Raw genomic sequence first — 18,722 nt, 5'->3', positions numbered from 1 at the left:
CAGCTACAGCCAGTGGGGTAACTAGAGACAGGCAGGCAGCTATGTGCAACAAAGGTAGGCGTGTTGTTTTCATATGCAGATCTGAAATATTGTCTTATATGCAAGAGGAGGAGTGATGGGGGTTCAGGCAAAAGCCAGGCTATGGATTGCATTGCTAAATGCTCCATCAGAGTGCAATGGTCGCCTGTCCTTTTTTTAAGTGATGATGTGGGTTTAGCCTGTGCTGTATGTATGTATGGGTGGCTGACTGCCACCCACCCAGAAAGTGTATGGGAGGCTGGTTGGCTGCCAGCCTTCCTTCCATTCCTATGAGTAATGTGAGTGCTCATGAAGGGGACATGGTTGGGTCCACCCCTTTCCCGGTTATCCCCTCTAGGCCTTTTGGCTTAGATCAAGTGTAAAAAAAGAAAGGATCTTGCGACAGATCGCATCCTGAGGCACGTTTTTTTTTGTGTGAATACTTGCACTTGGGTGACTTGTGAGCACATACTGATACATACGTTCCCTATCTGGGGACCATAAATTAAATGGATTTTTGAGAAAGGGAGCTGATTTGGAAGCTTGCTTCTGTCGCCCTATGCATTGACCCGATGTGGCAGTATCTTCGGGTAGTGAACAGTGCACCACCCCATTCCAGTGTTAAACAAGAAAGATTCTCATTTAATCCTCCGTGGGTGAGAATTTGAGTTTGAGAATTGGAGACCAAAATGATGAGTTGCACTGACTGGTTTATGAACGTCTATTCATTTAGCGTTTTAATGACCATGTTTGCACACTGATTGGTGTAAAAAAATAAAATAAAACTAAATAATAATAATCTAGCACACCTGTGCAGGTTTGACATGACATGACAGGTAGCTGTCTTGTGGGTGGTGCTGAATCCTGTTAAATGACATGAGGGTCTCATGCCTATACACAAGGGTGTGTCATTGCTGTTGCTTGGCCATGCATTGGTTTCTGTGGTCAGTGAATGATAAAAACAAAATTTACCATCCATTGATGGATGGGAAATCCGCCATGAGGCATTTGTTTTTAGAAACTGCTGCTCACAACCAATGTTGCAATGGAGTGTCTCCATCTGCTGGTGGTATTGGAAAGGCATTAGTGCTATGACAGGGTCTGAAGAAGAAGAAGAAGAAGAAGAAGAAGAAGAAGAAGACGGAAAAAAATATATATAAAAAGAAAAAGAGAGAGAGAGAGACTGACTTAGTGAGCGAGTGAGTGAGAGAGTGAGAGTGAGTGAGAGTGAATGAGTGAGTGAGTGATTGAGTGAGTGAGTGAGTGAGTGAGTGAGAACAAATGAGTTAAAGCAAGTGAGTGAGAGAGATCGAATGAATGAAAGTCTGAATGACAGAAAGAAAAAAGGATGAAGAAAGAAGCATGAAGAAAAAAAAATGTATATGGAGTTGCTGACATGAGTGCAATCTACAAAGCCGTTGAGGCTGATCCTCATGGGAGGATTATTGCACCAGGACCCTTAGCACTTTTAAAATGCCATTCAATGCCACGGGCTAGATGTAAACTGCAGATGACCATGTTGTGGTAGTTACCATGGATACCCAAGTGATGTGTGAGCTAACACATAGGCCCAACAGATTCCAAGAAGGCCAGAATCACCAGCGGCACCACCATCGATTGTCAGGTCACCCGGATTCAGCAAATACCAGAGTCCAAAATGATGCAGGTTTATACTGTTAATTTTCAGTTTATCGTTACAGTTGGTGTTATTCCATGTCGGAAGGGACGCAGCTACAGCCAGTGGGGTAACTAGAGACAGGCAGGCAGCTATGTGCAACAAAGGTAGGCGTGTTGTTTTCATATGCAGATCTGAAATATTGTCTTATATGCAAGAGGAGGAGTGATGGGGGTTCAGGCAAAAGCCAGGCTATGGATTGCATTGCTAAATGCTCCATCAGAGTGCAATGGTCGCCTGTCCTTTTTTTAAGTGATGATGTGGGTTTAGCCTGTGCTGTATGTATGTATGGGTGGCTGACTGCCACCCACCCAGAAAGTGTATGGGAGGCTGGTTGGCTGCCAGCCTTCCTTCCATTCCTATGAGTAATGTGAGTGCTCATGAAGGGGACATGGTTGGGTCCACCCCTTTCCCGGTTATCCCCTCTAGGCCTTTTGGCTTAGATCAAGTGTAAAAAAAGAAAGGATCTTGCGACAGATCGCATCCTGAGGCACGTTTTTTTTTGTGTGAATACTTGCACTTGGGTGACTTGTGAGCACATACTGATACATACGTTCCCTATCTGGGGACCATAAATTAAATGGATTTTTGAGAAAGGGAGCTGATTTGGAAGCTTGCTTCTGTCGCCCTATGCATTGACCCGATGTGGCAGTATCTTCGGGTAGTGAACAGTGCACCACCCCATTCCAGTGTTAAACAAGAAAGATTCTCATTTAATCCTCCGTGGGTGAGAATTTGAGTTTGAGAATTGGAGACCAAAATGATGAGTTGCACTGACTGGTTTATGAACGTCTATTCATTTAGCGTTTTAATGACCATGTTTGCACACTGATTGGTGTAAAAAAATAAAATAAAACTAAATAATAATAATCTAGCACACCTGTGCAGGTTTGACATGACATGACAGGTAGCTGTCTTGTGGGTGGTGCTGAATCCTGTTAAATGACATGAGGGTCTCATGCCTATACACAAGGGTGTGTCATTGCTGTTGCTTGACCATGCATTGGTTTCTGTGGTCAGTGAATGATAAAAACAAAATTTACCATCCATTGATGGATGGGAAATCCGCCATGAGGCATTTGTTTTTAGAAACTGCTGCTCACAACCAATGTTGCAATGGAGTGTCTCCATCTGCTGGTGGTATTGGAAAGGCATTAGTGCTATGACAGGGTCTGAAGAAGAAGAAGAAGAAGAAGAAGAAGACGGAAAAAAATATATATAAAAAGAAAAAGAGAGAGAGAGAGAGAGACTGACTTAGTGAGCGAGTGAGTGAGAGAGTGAGAGTGAGTGAGAGTGAATGAGTGAGTGAGTGATTGAGTGAGTGAGTGAGTGAGTGAGAACAAATGAGTTAAAGCAAGTGAGTGAGAGAGATCGAATGAATGAAAGTCTGAATGACAGAAAGAAAAAAGGATGAAGAAAGAAGCATGAAGAAAAAAAAATGTATATGGAGTTGCTGACATGAGTGCAATCTACAAAGCCGTTGAGGCTGATCCTCATGGGAGGATTATTGCACCAGGACCCTTAGCACTTTTAAAATGCCATTCAATGCCACGGGCTAGATGTAAACTGCAGATGACCATGTTGTGGTAGTTACCATGGATACCCAAGTGATGTGTGAGCTAACACATAGGCCCAACAGATTCCAAGAAGGCCAGAATCACCAGCGGCACCACCATCGATTGTCAGGTCACCCGGATTCAGCAAATACCAGAGTCCAAAATGATGCAGGTTTATACTGTTAATTTTCAGTTTATCGTTATAGTTGGTGTTATTCCATGTCGGAAGGGACGCAGCTACAGCCAGTGGGGTAACTAGAGACAGGCAGGCAGCTATGTGCAACAAAGGTAGGCGTGTTGTTTTCATATGCAGATCTGAAATATTGTCTTATATGCAAGAGGAGGAGTGATGGGGGTTCAGGCAAAAGCCAGGCTATGGATTGCATTGCTAAATGCTCCATCAGAGTGCAATGGTCGCCTGTCCTTTTTTTAAGTGATGATGTGGGTTTAGCCTGTGCTGTATGTATGTATGGGTGGCTGACTGCCACCCACCCAGAAAGTGTATGGGAGGCTGGTTGGCTGCCAGCCTTCCTTCCATTCCTATGAGTAATGTGAGTGCTCATGAAGGGGACATGGTTGGGTCCACCCCTTTCCTGGTTATCCCCTCTAGGCCTTTTGGCTTAGATCAAGTGTAAAAAAAGAAAGGATCTTGCGACAGATCGCATCCTGAGGCACGTTTTTTTTTGTGTGAATACTTGCACTTGGGTGACTTGTGAGCACATACTGATACATACGTTCCCTATCTGGGGACCATAAATTAAATGGATTTTTGAGAAAGGGAGCTGATTTGGAAGCTTGCTTCTGTCGCCCTATGCATTGACCCGATGTGGCAGTATCTTCGGGTAGTGAACAGTGCACCACCCCATTCCAGTGTTAAACAAGAAAGATTCTCATTTAATCCTCCGTGGGTGAGAATTTGAGTTTGAGAATTGGAGACCAAAATGATGAGTTGCACTGACTGGTTTATGAACGTCTATTCATTTAGCGTTTTAATGACCATGTTTGCACACTGATTGGTGTAAAAAAATAAAATAAAACTAAATAATAATAATCTAGCACACCTGTGCAGGTTTGACATGACATGACAGGTAGCTGTCTTGTGGGTGGTGCTGAATCCTGTTAAATGACATGAGGGTCTCATGCCTATACACAAGGGTGTGTCATTGCTGTTGCTTGACCATGCATTGGTTTCTGTGGTCAGTGAATGATAAAAACAAAATTTACCATCCATTGATGGATGGGAAATCCGCCATGAGGCATTTGTTTTTAGAAACTGCTGCTCACAACCAATGTTGCAATGGAGTGTCTCCATCTGCTGGTGGTATTGGAAAGGCATTAGTGCTATGACAGGGTCTGAAGAAGAAGAAGAAGAAGAAGAAGAAGAAGAAGACGGAAAAAAATATATATAAAAAGAAAAAGAGAGAGAGAGAGAGAGACTGACTTAGTGAGCGAGTGAGTGAGAGAGTGAGAGTGAGTGAGAGTGAATGAGTGAGTGAGTGATTGAGTGAGTGAGTGAGTGAGTGAGAACAAATGAGTTAAAGCAAGTGAGTGAGAGAGATCGAATGAATGAAAGTCTGAATGACAGAAAGAAAAAAGGATGAAGAAAGAAGCATGAAGAAAAAAAAATGTATATGGAGTTGCTGACATGAGTGCAATCTACAAAGCCGTTGAGGCTGATCCTCATGGGAGGATTATTGCACCAGGACCCTTAGCACTTTTAAAATGCCATTCAATGCCACGGGCTAGATGTAAACTGCAGATGACCATGTTGTGGTAGTTACCATGGATACCCAAGTGATGTGTGAGCTAACACATAGGCCCAACAGATTCCAAGAAGGCCAGAATCACCAGCGGCACCACCATCGATTGTCAGGTCACCCGGATTCAGCAAATACCAGAGTCCAAAATGATGCAGGTTTATACTGTTAATTTTCAGTTTATCGTTACAGTTGGTGTTATTCCATGTCGGAAGGGACGCAGCTACAGCCAGTGGGGTAACTAGAGACAGGCAGGCAGCTATGTGCAACAAAGGTAGGCGTGTTGTTTTCATATGCAGATCTGAAATATTGTCTTATATGCAAGAGGAGGAGTGATGGGGGTTCAGGCAAAAGCCAGGCTATGGATTGCATTGCTAAATGCTCCATCAGAGTGCAATGGTCGCCTGTCCTTTTTTTAAGTGATGATGTGGGTTTAGCCTGTGCTGTATGTATGTATGGGTGGCTGACTGCCACCCACCCAGAAAGTGTATGGGAGGCTGGTTGGCTGCCAGCCTTCCTTCCATTCCTATGAGTAATGTGAGTGCTCATGAAGGGGACATGGTTGGGTCCACCCCTTTCCCGGTTATCCCCTCTAGGCCTTTTGGCTTAGATCAAGTGTAAAAAAAGAAAGGATCTTGCGACAGATCGCATCCTGAGGCACGTTTTTTTTTGTGTGAATACTTGCACTTGTGAGCACATACTGATACATACGTTCCCTATCTGGGGACCATAAATTAAATGGATTTTTGAGAAAGGGAGCTGATTTGGAAGCTTGCTTCTGTCGCCCTATGCATTGACCCGATGTGGCAGTATCTTCGGGTAGTGAACAGTGCACCACCCCATTCCAGTGTTAAACAAGAAAGATTCTCATTTAATCCTCCGTGGGTGAGAATTTGAGTTTGAGAATTGGAGACCAAAATGATGAGTTGCACTGACTGGTTTATGAACGTCTATTCATTTAGCGTTTTAATGACCATGTTTGCACACTGATTGGTGTAAAAAAATAAAATAAAACTAAATAATAATAATCTAGCACACCTGTGCAGGTTTGACATGACATGACAGGTAGCTGTCTTGTGGGTGGTGCTGAATCCTGTTAAATGACATGAGGGTCTCATGCCTATACACAAGGGTGTGTCATTGCTGTTGCTTGACCATGCATTGGTTTCTGTGGTCAGTGAATGATAAAAACAAAATTTACCATCCATTGATGGATGGGAAATCCGCCATGAGGCATTTGTTTTTAGAAACTGCTGCTCACAACCAATGTTGCAATGGAGTGTCTCCATCTGCTGGTGGTATTGGAAAGGCATTAGTGCTATGACAGGGTATGAAGAAGAAGAAGAAGAAGACGGAAAAAAATATATATAAAAAGAAAAAGAGAGAGAGAGAGAGAGACTGACTTAGTGAGCGAGTGAGTGAGAGAGTGAGAGTGAGTGAGAGTGAATGAGTGAGTGAGTGATTGAGTGAGTGAGTGAGTGAGTGAGAACAAATGAGTTAAAGCAAGTGAGTGAGAGAGATCGAATGAATGAAAGTCTGAATGACAGAAAGAAAAAAGGATGAAGAAAGAAGCATGAAGAAAAAAAAATGTATATGGAGTTGCTGACATGAGTGCAATCTACAAAGCCGTTGAGGCTGATCCTCATGGGAGGATTATTGCACCAGGACCCTTAGCACTTTTAAAATGCCATTCAATGCCACGGGCTAGATGTAAACTGCAGATGACCATGTTGTGGTAGTTACCATGGATACCCAAGTGATGTGTGAGCTAACACATAGGCCCAACAGATTCCAAGAAGGCCAGAATCACCAGCGGCACCACCATCGATTGTCAGGTCACCCGGATTCAGCAAATACCAGAGTCCAAAATGATGCAGGTTTATACTGTTAATTTTCAGTTTATCGTTACAGTTGGTGTTATTCCATGTCGGAAGGGACGCAGCTACAGCCAGTGGGGTAACTAGAGACAGGCAGGCAGCTATGTGCAACAAAGGTAGGCGTGTTGTTTTCATATGCAGATCTGAAATATTGTCTTATATGCAAGAGGAGGAGTGATGGGGGTTCAGGCAAAAGCCAGGCTATGGATTGCATTGCTAAATGCTCCATCAGAGTGCAATGGTCGCCTGTCCTTTTTTTAAGTGATGATGTGGGTTTAGCCTGTGCTGTATGTATGTATGGGTGGCTGACTGCCACCCACCCAGAAAGTGTATGGGAGGCTGGTTGGCTGCCAGCCTTCCTTCCATTCCTATGAGTAATGTGAGTGCTCATGAAGGGGACATGGTTGGGTCCACCCCTTTCCCGGTTATCCTCTCTAGGCCTTTTGGCTTAGATCAAGTGTAAAAAAAGAAAGGATCTTGCGACAGATCGCATCCTGAGGCACGTTTTTTTTTGTGTGAATACTTGCACTTGGGTGACTTGTGAGCACATACTGATACATACGTTCCCTATCTGGGGACCATAAATTAAATGGATTTTTGAGAAAGGGAGCTGATTTGGAAGCTTGCTTCTGTCGCCCTATGCATTGACCCGATGTGGCAGTATCTTCGGGTAGTGAACAGTGCACCACCCCATTCCAGTGTTAAACAAGAAAGATTCTCATTTAATCCTCCGTGGGTGAGAATTTGAGTTTGAGAATTGGAGACCAAAATGATGAGTTGCACTGACTGGTTTATGAACGTCTATTCATTTAGCGTTTTAATGACCATGTTTGCACACTGATTGGTGTAAAAAAATAAAATAAAACTAAATAATAATAATCTAGCACACCTGTGCAGGTTTGACATGACATGACAGGTAGCTGTCTTGTGGGTGGTGCTGAATCCTGTTAAATGACATGAGGGTCTCATGCCTATACACAAGGGTGTGTCATTGCTGTTGCTTGACCATGCATTGGTTTCTGTGGTCAGTGAATGATAAAAACAAAATTTACCATCCATTGATGGATGGGAAATCCGCCATGAGGCATTTGTTTTTAGAAACTGCTGCTCACAACCAATGTTGCAATGGAGTGTCTCCATCTGCTGGTGGTATTGGAAAGGCATTAGTGCTATGACAGGGTCTGAAGAAGAAGAAGAAGAAGAAGAAGAAGAAGAAGAAGAAGAAGACGGAAAAAAATATATATAAAAAGAAAAAGAGAGAGAGAGAGAGAGACTGACTTAGTGAGCGAGTGAGTGAGAGAGTGAGAGTGAGTGAGAGTGAATGAGTGAGTGAGTGATTGAGTGAGTGAGTGAGTGAGTGAGTGAGAACAAATGAGTTAAAGCAAGTGAGTGAGAGAGATCGAATGAATGAAAGTCTGAATGACAGAAAGAAAAAAGGATGAAGAAAGAAGCATGAAGAAAAAAAAATGTATATGGAGTTGCTGACATGAGTGCAATCTACAAAGCCGTTGAGGCTGATCCTCATGGGAGGATTATTGCACCAGGACCCTTAGCACTTTTAAAATGCCATTCAATGCCACGGGCTAGATGTAAACTGCAGATGACCATGTTGTGGTAGTTACCATGGATACCCAAGTGATGTGTGAGCTAACACATAGGCCCAACAGATTCCAAGAAGGCCAGAATCACCAGCGGCACCACCATCGATTGTCAGGTCACCCGGATTCAGCAAATACCAGAGTCCAAAATGATGCAGGTTTATACTGTTAATTTTCAGTTTATCGTTACAGTTGGTGTTATTCCATGTCGGAAGGGACGCAGCTACAGCCAGTGGGGTAACTAGAGACAGGCAGGCAGCTATGTGCAACAAAGGTAGGCGTGTTGTTTTCATATGCAGATCTGAAATATTGTCTTATATGCAAGAGGAGGAGTGATGGGGGTTCAGGCAAAAGCCAGGCTATGGATTGCATTGCTAAATGCTCCATCAGAGTGCAATGGTCGCCTGTCCTTTTTTTAAGTGATGATGTGGGTTTAGCCTGTGCTGTATGTATGTATGGGTGGCTGACTGCCACCCACCCAGAAAGTGTATGGGAGGCTGGTTAGCTGCCAGCCTTCCTTCCATTCCTATGAGTAATGTGAGTGCTCATGAAGGGGACATGGTTGGGTCCACCCCTTTCCCGGTTATCCCCTCTAGGCCTTTTGGCTTAGATCAAGTGTAAAAAAAGAAAGGATCTTGCGACAGATCGCATCCTGAGGCACGTTTTTTTTTGTGTGAATACTTGCACTTGGGTGACTTGTGAGCACATACTGATACATACGTTCCCTATCTGGGGACCATAAATTAAATGGATTTTTGAGAAAGGGAGCTGATTTGGAAGCTTGCTTCTGTCGCCCTATGCATTGACCCGATGTGGCAGTATCTTCGGGTAGTGAACAGTGCACCACCCCATTCCAGTGTTAAACAAGAAAGATTCTCATTTAATCCTCCGTGGGTGAGAATTTGAGTTTGAGAATTGGAGACCAAAATGATGAGTTGCACTGACTGGTTTATGAACGTCTATTCATTTAGCGTTTTAATGACCATGTTTGCACACTGATTGGTGTAAAAAAATAAAATAAAACTAAATAATAATAATCTAGCACACCTGTGCAGGTTTGACATGACATGACAGGTAGCTGTCTTGTGGGTGGTGCTGAATCCTGTTAAATGACATGAGGGTCTCATGCCTATACACAAGGGTGTGTCATTGCTGTTGCTTGACCATGCATTGGTTTCTGTGGTCAGTGAATGATAAAAACAAAATTTACCATCCATTGATGGATGGGAAATCCGCCATGAGGCATTTGTTTTTAGAAACTGCTGCTCACAACCAATGTTGCAATGGAGTGTCTCCATCTGCTGGTGGTATTGGAAAGGCATTAGTGCTATGACAGGGTCTGAAGAAGAAGAAGAAGAAGAAGAAGAAGAAGAAGAAGACGGAAAAAAATATATATAAAAAGAAAAAGAGAGAGAGAGAGAGAGACTGACTTAGTGAGCGAGTGAGTGAGAGAGTGAGAGTGAGTGAGAGTGAATGAGTGAGTGAGTGATTGAGTGAGTGAGTGAGTGAGTGAGTGAGAACAAATGAGTTAAAGCAAGTGAGTGAGAGAGATCGAATGAATGAAAGTCTGAATGACAGAAAGAAAAAAGGATGAAGAAAGAAGCATGAAGAAAAAAAAATGTATATGGAGTTGCTGACATGAGTGCAATCTACAAAGCCGTTGAGGCTGATCCTCATGGGAGGATTATTGCACCAGGACCCTTAGCACTTTTAAAATGCCATTCAATGCCACGGGCTAGATGTAAACTGCAGATGACCATGTTGTGGTAGTTACCATGGATACCCAAGTGATGTGTGAGCTAACACATAGGCCCAACAGATTCCAAGAAGGCCAGAATCACCAGCGGCACCACCATCGATTGTCAGGTCACCCGGATTCAGCAAATACCAGAGTCCAAAATGATGCAGGTTTATACTGTTAATTTTCAGTTTATCGTTACAGTTGGTGTTATTCCATGTCGGAAGGGACGCAGCTACAGCCAGTGGGGTAACTAGAGACAGGCAGGCAGCTATGTGCAACAAAGGTAGGCGTGTTGTTTTCATATGCAGATCTGAAATATTGTCTTATATGCAAGAGGAGGAGTGATGGGGGTTCAGGCAAAAGCCAGGCTATGGATTGCATTGCTAAATGCTCCATCAGAGTGCAATGGTCGCCTGTCCTTTTTTTAAGTGATGATGTGGGTTTAGCCTGTGCTGTATGTATGTATGGGTGGCTGACTGCCACCCACCCAGAAAGTGTATGGGAGGCTGGTTGGCTGCCAGCCTTCCTTCCATTCCTATGAGTAATGTGAGTGCTCATGAAGGGGACATGGTTGGGTCCACCCCTTTCCCGGTTATCCCCTCTAGGCCTTTTGGCTTAGATCAAGTGTAAAAAAAGAAAGGATCTTGCGACAGATCGCATCCTGAGGCACGGTTTTTTTTGTGTGAATACTTGCACTTGGGTGACTTGTGAGCACATACTGATACATACGTTCCCTATCTGGGGACCATAAATTAAATGGATTTTTGAGAAAGGGAGCTGATTTGGAAGCTTGCTTCTGTCGCCCTATGCATTGACCCGATGTGGCAGTATCTTCGGGTAGTGAACAGTGCACCACCCCATTCCAGTGTTAAACAAGAAAGATTCTCATTTAATCCTCCGTGGGTGAGAATTTGAGTTTGAGAATTGGAGACCAAAATGATGAGTTGCACTGACTGGTTTATGAACGTCTATTCATTTAGCGTTTTAATGACCATGTTTGCACACTGATTGGTGTAAAAAAATAAAATAAAACTAAATAATAATAATCTAGCACACCTGTGCAGGTTTGACATGACATGACAGGTAGCTGTCTTGTGGGTGGTGCTGAATCCTGTTAAATGACATGAGGGTCTCATGCCTATACACAAGGGTGTGTCATTGCTGTTGCTTGACCATGCATTGGTTTCTGTGGTCAGTGAATGATAAAAACTAAATTTACCATCCATTGATGGATGGGAAATCCGCCATGAGGCATTTGTTTTTAGAAACTGCTGCTCACAACCAATGTTGCAATGGAGTGTCTCCATCTGCTGGTGGTATTGGAAAGGCATTAGTGCTATGACAGGGTCTGAAGAAGAAGAAGAAGAAGAAGAAGAAGAAGAAGAAGAAGAAGAAGAAGACGGAAAAAAATATATATAAAAAGAAAAAGAGAGAGAGAGAGAGAGACTGACTTAGTGAGCGAGTGAGTGAGAGAGTGAGAGTGAGTGAGAGTGAATGAGTGAGTGAGTGATTGAGTGAGTGAGTGAGTGAGTGAGTGAGAACAAATGAGTTAAAGCAAGTGAGTGAGAGAGATCGAATGAATGAAAGTCTGAATGACAGAAAGAAAAAAGGATGAAGAAAGAAGCATGAAGAAAAAAAAATGTATATGGAGTTGCTGACATGAGTGCAATCTACAAAGCCGTTGAGGCTGATCCTCATGGGAGGATTATTGCACCAGGACCCTTAGCACTTTTAAAATGCCATTCAATGCCACGGGCTAGATGTAAACTGCAGATGACCATGTTGTGGTAGTTACCATGGATACCCAAGTGATGTGTGAGCTAACACATAGGCCCAACAGATTCCAAGAAGGCCAGAATCACCAGCGGCACCACCATCGATTGTCAGGTCACCCGGATTCAGCAAATACCAGAGTCCAAAATGATGCAGGTTTATACTGTTAATTTTCAGTTTATCGTTACAGTTGGTGTTATTCCATGTCGGAAGGGACGCAGCTACAGCCAGTGGGGTAACTAGAGACAGGCAGGCAGCTATGTGCAACAAAGGTAGGCGTGTTGTTTTCATATGCAGATCTGAAATATTGTCTTATATGCAAGAGGAGGAGTGATGGGGGTTCAGGCAAAAGCCAGGCTATGGATTGCATTGCTAAATGCTCCATCAGAGTGCAATGGTCGCCTGTCCTTTTTTTAAGTGATGATGTGGGTTTAGCCTGTGCTGTATGTATGTATGGGTGGCTGACTGCCACCCACCCAGAAAGTGTATGGGAGGCTGGTTGGCTGCCAGCCTTCCTTCCATTCCTATGAGTAATGTGAGTGCTCATGAAGGGGACATGGTTGGGTCCACCCCTTTCCCGGTTATCCCCTCTAGGCCTTTTGGCTTAGATCAAGTGTAAAAAAAGAAAGGATCTTGCGACAGATCGCATCCTGAGGCACGTTTTTTTTTGTGTGAATACTTGCACTTGGGTGACTTGTGAGCACATACTGATACATACGTTCCCTATCTGGGGACCATAAATTAAATGGATTTTTGAGAAAGGGAGCTGATTTGGAAGCTTGCTTCTGTCGCCCTATGCATTGACCCGATGTGGCAGTATCTTCGGGTAGTGAACAGTGCACCACCCCATTCCAGTGTTAAACAAGAAAGATTCTCATTTAATCCTCCGTGGGTGAGAATTTGAGTTTGAGAATTGGAGACCAAAATGATGAGTTGCACTGACTGGTTTATGAACGTCTATTCATTTAGCGTTTTAATGACCATGTTTGCACACTGATTGGTGTAAAAAAATAAAATAAAACTAAATAATAATAATCTAGCACACCTGTGCAGGTTTGACATGACATGACAGGTAGCTGTCTTGTGGGTGGTGCTGAATCCTGTTAAATGACATGAGGGTCTCATGCCTATACACAAGGGTGTGTCATTGCTGTTGCTTGACCATGCATTGGTTTCTGTGGTCAGTGAATGATAAAAACAAAATTTACCATCCATTGATGGATGGGAAATCCGCCATGAGGCATTTGTTTTTAGAAACTGCTGCTCACAACCAATGTTGCAATGGAGTGTCTCCATCTGCTGGTGGTATTGGAAAGGCATTAGTGCTATGACAGGGTCTGAAGAAGAAGAAGAAGAAGACGGAAAAAAATATATATAAAAAGAAAAAGAGAGAGAGAGAGAGACTGACTTAGTGAGCGAGTGAGTGAGAGAGTGAGAGTGAGTGAGAGTGAATGAGTGAGTGAGTGATTGAGTGAGTGAGTGAGTGAGAACAAATGAGTTAAAGCAAGTGAGTGAGAGAGATCGAATGAATGAAAGTCTGAATGACAGAAAGAAAAAAGGATGAAGAAAGAAGCATGAAGAAAAAAAAATGTATATGGAGTTGCTGACATGAGTGCAATCTACAAAGCCGTTGAGGCTGATCCTCATGGGAGGATTATTGCACCAGGACCCTTAGCACTTTTAAAATGCCATTCAATGCCACGGGCTAGATGTAAACTGCAGATGACCATGTTGTGGTAGTTACCATGGATACCCAAGTGATGTGTGAGCTAACACATAGGCCCAACAGATTCCAAGAAGGCCAGAATCACCAGCGGCACCACCATCGATTGTCAGGTCACCCGGATTCAGCAAATACCAGAGTCCAAAATGATGCAGGTTTATACTGTTAATTTTCAGTTTATCGTTACAGTTGGTGTTATTCCATGTCGGAAGGGACGCAGCTACAGCCAGTGGGGTAACTAGAGACAGGCAGGCAGCTATGTGCAACAAAGGTAGGCGTGTTGTTTTCATATGCAGATCTGAAATATTGTCTTATATGCAAGAGGAGGAGTGATGGGGGTTCAGGCAAAAGCCAGGCTATGGATTGCATTGCTAAATGCTCCATCAGAGTGCAATGGTCGCCTGTCCTTTTTTTAAGTGATGATGTGGGTTTAGCCTGTGCTGTATGTATGTATGGGTGGCTGACTGCCACCCACCCAGAAAGTGTATGGGAGGCTGGTTGGCTGCCAGCCTTCCTTCCATTCCTATGAGTAATGTGAGTGCTCATGAAGGGGACATGGTTGGGTCCACCCCTTTCCCGGTTATCCCCTCTAGGCCTTTTGGCTTAGATCAAGTGTAAAAAAAGAAAGGATCTTGCGACAGATCGCATCCTGAGGCACGTTTTTTTTTGTGTGAATACTTGCACTTGGGTGACTTGTGAGCACATACTGATACATACGTTCCCTATCTGGGGACCATAAATTAAATGGATTTTTGAGAAAGGGAGCTGATTTGGAAGCTTGCTTCTGTCGCCCTATGCATTGACCCGATGTGGCAGTATCTTCGGGTAGTGAACAGTGCACCACCCCATTCCAGTGTTAAACAAGAAAGATTCTCATTTAATCCTCCGTGGGTGAGAATTTGAGTTTGAGAATTGGAGACCAAAATGATGAGTTGCACTGACTGGTTTATGAACGTCTATTCATTTAGCGTTTTAATGACCATGTTTGCACACTGATTGGTGTAAAAAAATAAAATAAAACTAAATAATAATAATCTAGCACACCTGTGCAGGTTTGACATGACATGACAGGTAGCTGTCTTGTGGGTGGTGCTGAATCCTGTTAAATGACATGAGGGTCTCATGCCTATACACAAGGGTGTGTCATTGCTGTTGCTTGACCATGCATTGGTTTCTGTGGTCAGTGAATGATAAAAACAAAATTTACCATCCATTGATGGATGGGAAATCCGCCATGAGGCATTTGTTTTTAGAAACTGCTGCTCACAACCAATGTTGCAATGGAGTGTCTCCATCTGCTGGTGGTATTGGAAAGGCATTAGTGCTATGACAGGGTCTGAAGAAGAAGAAGAAGAAGAAGAAGAAGACGGAAAAAAATATATATAAAAAGAAAAAGAGAGAGAGAGAGAGAGACTGACTTAGTGAGCGAGTGAGTGAGAGAGTGAGAGTGAGTGAGAGTGAATGAGTGAGTGAGTGATTGAGTGAGTGAGTGAGTGAGTGAGAACAAATGAGTTAAAGCAAGTGAGTGAGAGAGATCGAATGAATGAAAGTCTGAATGACAGAAAGAAAAAAGGATGAAGAAAGAAGCATGAAGAAAAAAAAATGTATATGGAGTTGCTGACATGAGTGCAATCTACAAAGCCGTTGAGGCTGATCCTCATGGGAGGATTATTGCACCAGGACCCTTAGCACTTTTAAAATGCCATTCAATGCCACGGGCTAGATGTAAACTGCAGATGACCATGTTGTGGTAGTTACCATGGATACTCAAGTGATGTGTGAGCTAACACATAGGCCCAACAGATTCCAAGAAGGCCAGAATCACCAGCGGCACCACCATCGATTGTCAGGTCACCCGGATTCAGCAAATACCAGAGTCCAAAATGATGCAGGTTTATACTGTTAATTTTCAGTTTATCGTTACAGTTGGTGTTATTCCATGTCGGAAGGGACGCAGCTACAGCCAGTGGGGTAACTAGAGACAGGCAGGCAGCTATGTGCAACAAAGGTAGGCGTGTTGTTTTCATATGCAGATCTGAAATATTGTCTTATATGCAAGAGGAGGAGTGATGGGGGTTCAGGCAAAAGCCAGGCTATGGATTGCATTGCTAAATGCTCCATCAGAGTGCAATGGTCGCCTGTCCTTTTTTTAAGTGATGATGTGGGTTTAGCCTGTGCTGTATGTATGTATGGGTGGCTGACTGCCACCCACCCAGAAAGTGTATGGGAGGCTGGTTGGCTGCCAGCCTTCCTTCCATTCCTATGAGTAATGTGAGTGCTCATGAAGGGGACATGGTTGGGTCCACCCCTTTCCCGGTTATCCCCTCTAGGCCTTTTGGCTTAGATCAAGTGTAAAAAAAGAAAGGATCTTGCGACAGATCGCATCCTGAGGCACGTTTTTTTTTGTGTGAATACTTGCACTTGGGTGACTTGTGAGCACATACTGATACATACGTTCCCTATCTGGGGACCATAAATTAAATGGATTTTTGAGAAAGGGAGCTGATTTGGAAGCTTGCTTCTGTCGCCCTATGCATTGACCCGATGTGGCAGTATCTTCGGGTAGTGAACAGTGCACCACCCCATTCCAGTGTTAAACAAGAAAGATTCTCATTTAATCCTCCGTGGGTGAGAATTTGAGTTTGAGAATTGGAGACCAAAATGATGAGTTGCACTGACTGGTTTATGAACGTCTATTCATTTAGCGTTTTAATGACCATGTTTGCACACTGATTGGTGTAAAAAAATAAAATAAAACTAAATAATAATAATCTAGCACACCTGTGCAGGTTTGACATGACATGACAGGTAGCTGTCTTGTGGGTGGTGCTGAATCCTGTTAAATGACATGAGGGTCTCATGCCTATACACAAGGGTGTGTCATTGCTGTTGCTTGACCATGCATTGGTTTCTGTGGTCAGTGAATGATAAAAACAAAATTTACCATCCATTGATGGATGGGAAATCCGCCATGAGGCATTTGTTTTTAGAAACTGCTGCTCACAACCAATGTTGCAATGGAGTGTCTCCATCTGCTGGTGGTATTGGAAAGGCATTAGTGCTATGACAGGGTCTGAAGAAGAAGAAGAAGAAGACGGAAAAAAATATATATAAAAAGAAAAAGAGAGAGAGAGAGAGAGACTGACTTAGTGAGCGAGTGAGTGAGAGAGTGAGAGTGAGTGAGAGTGAATGAGTGAGTGAGTGATTGAGTGAGTGAGTGAGTGAGTGAGAACAAATGAGTTAAAGCAAGTGAGTGAGAGAGATCGAATGAATGAAAGTCTGAATGACAGAAAGAAAAAAGGATGAAGAAAGAAGCATGAAGAAAAAAAAATGTATATGGAGTTGCTGACATGAGTGCAATCTACAAAGCCGTTGAGGCTGATCCTCATGGGAGGATTATTGCACCAGGACCCTTAGCACTTTTAAAATGCCATTCAATGCCACGGGCTAGATGTAAACTGCAGATGACCATGTTGTGGTAGTTACCATGGATACCCAAGTGATGTGTGAGCTAACACATAGGCCCAACAGATTCCAAGAAGGCCAGAATCACCAGCGGCACCACCATCGATTGTCAGGTCACCCGGATTCATCAAATACCAGAGTCCAAAATGATGCAGGTTTATACTGTTAATTTTCAGTTTATCGTTACAGTTGGTGTTATTCCATGTCGGAAGGGACGCAGCTACAGCCAGTGGGGTAACTAGAGACAGGCAGGCAGCTATGTGCAACAAAGGTAGGCGTGTTGTTTTCATATGCAGATCTGAAATATTGTCTTATATGCAAGAGGAGGAGTGATGGGGGTTCAGGCAAAAGCCAGGCTATGGATTGCATTGCTAAATGCTCCATCAGAGTGCAATGGTCGCCTGTCCTTTTTTTAAGTGATGATGTGGGTTTAGCCTGTGCTGTATGTATGTATGGGTGGCTGACTGCCACCCACCCAGAAAGTGTATGGGAGGCTGGTTGGCTGCCAGCCTTCCTTCCATTCCTATGAGTAATGTGAGTGCTCATGAAGGGGACATGGTTGGGTCCACCCCTTTCCCGGTTATCCCCTCTAGGCCTTTTGGCTTAGATCAAGTGTAAAAAAAGAAAGGATCTTGCGACAGATCGCATCCTGAGGCACGTTTTTTTTTGTGTGAATACTTGCACTTGGGTGACTTGTGAGCACATACTGATACATACGTTCCCTATCTGGGGACCATAAATTAAATGGATTTTTGAGAAAGGGAGCTGATTTGGAAGCTTGCTTCTGTCGCCCTATGCATTGACCCGATGTGGCAGTATCTTCGGGTAGTGAACAGTGCACCACCCCATTCCAGTGTTAAACAAGAAAGATTCTCATTTAATCCTCCGTGGGTGAGAATTTGAGTTTGAGAATTGGAGACCAAAATGATGAGTTGCACTGACTGGTTTATGAACGTCTATTCATTTAGCGTTTTAATGACCATGTTTGCACACTGATTGGTGTAAAAAAATAAAATAAAACTAAATAATAATAATCTAGCACACCTGTGCAGGTTTGACATGACATGACAGGTAGCTGTCTTGTGGGTGGTGCTGAATCCTGTTAAATGACATGAGGGTCTCATGCCTATACACAAGGGTGTGTCATTGCTGTTGCTTGACCATGCATTGGTTTCTGTGGTCAGTGAATGATAAAAACAAAATTTACCATCCATTGATGGATGGGAAATCCGCCATGAGGCATTTGTTTTTAGAAACTGCTGTCACAACCAATGTTGCAATGGAGTGTCTCCATCTGCTGGTGGTATTGGAAAGGCATTAGTGCTATGACAGGGTCTGAAGAAGAAGAAGAAGAAGAAGAAGAAGAAGACGGAAAAAAATATATATAAAAAGAAAAAGAGAGAGAGAGAGAGAGACTGACTTAGTGAGCGAGTGAGTGAGAGAGTGAGAGTGAGTGAGAGTGAATGAGTGAGTGAGTGATTGAGTGAGTGAGTGAGTGAGTGAGAACAAATGAGTTAAAGCAAGTGAGTGAGAGAGATC

At 43.4% G+C, this 18,722-nt stretch overlaps 11 pseudogenes; all 11 read left to right on the top strand.

Annotated features, from left to right (window-relative positions):
- Positions 1 to 365: 365 nt before the first annotated feature.
- On the top strand, positions 366 to 629 carry LOC130342740 (U2 spliceosomal RNA; annotated as a pseudogene).
- A 1,482-nt stretch (positions 630 to 2,111) lies between these two features.
- On the top strand, positions 2,112 to 2,375 carry LOC130342739 (U2 spliceosomal RNA; annotated as a pseudogene).
- A 1,473-nt stretch (positions 2,376 to 3,848) lies between these two features.
- LOC130342738 (U2 spliceosomal RNA) lies at positions 3,849 to 4,112 on the top strand (annotated as a pseudogene).
- Positions 4,113 to 5,591: 1,479 nt separating this feature from the next.
- On the top strand, positions 5,592 to 5,846 carry LOC130342733 (U2 spliceosomal RNA; annotated as a pseudogene).
- A 1,464-nt stretch (positions 5,847 to 7,310) lies between these two features.
- On the top strand, positions 7,311 to 7,574 carry LOC130342724 (U2 spliceosomal RNA; annotated as a pseudogene).
- Positions 7,575 to 9,066: 1,492 nt separating this feature from the next.
- Positions 9,067 to 9,330, top strand: LOC130342736 (U2 spliceosomal RNA; annotated as a pseudogene).
- Positions 9,331 to 10,816: 1,486 nt separating this feature from the next.
- On the top strand, positions 10,817 to 11,080 carry LOC130342706 (U2 spliceosomal RNA; annotated as a pseudogene).
- A 1,498-nt stretch (positions 11,081 to 12,578) lies between these two features.
- Positions 12,579 to 12,842, top strand: LOC130342735 (U2 spliceosomal RNA; annotated as a pseudogene).
- Positions 12,843 to 14,300: 1,458 nt separating this feature from the next.
- On the top strand, positions 14,301 to 14,564 carry LOC130342734 (U2 spliceosomal RNA; annotated as a pseudogene).
- A 1,473-nt stretch (positions 14,565 to 16,037) lies between these two features.
- On the top strand, positions 16,038 to 16,301 carry LOC130342732 (U2 spliceosomal RNA; annotated as a pseudogene).
- A 1,464-nt stretch (positions 16,302 to 17,765) lies between these two features.
- LOC130342731 (U2 spliceosomal RNA) lies at positions 17,766 to 18,029 on the top strand (annotated as a pseudogene).
- The last annotated feature ends 693 nt before the right edge of the window (positions 18,030 to 18,722 follow it).

Source organism: Hyla sarda, unplaced genomic scaffold (assembly GCF_029499605.1).
Source record: "Hyla sarda isolate aHylSar1 unplaced genomic scaffold, aHylSar1.hap1 scaffold_658, whole genome shotgun sequence".
Classification (NCBI taxonomy): Eukaryota; Metazoa; Chordata; class Amphibia; order Anura; family Hylidae; genus Hyla; species Hyla sarda.
This window is presented reverse-complemented; position numbering and strand designations above follow the sequence as displayed.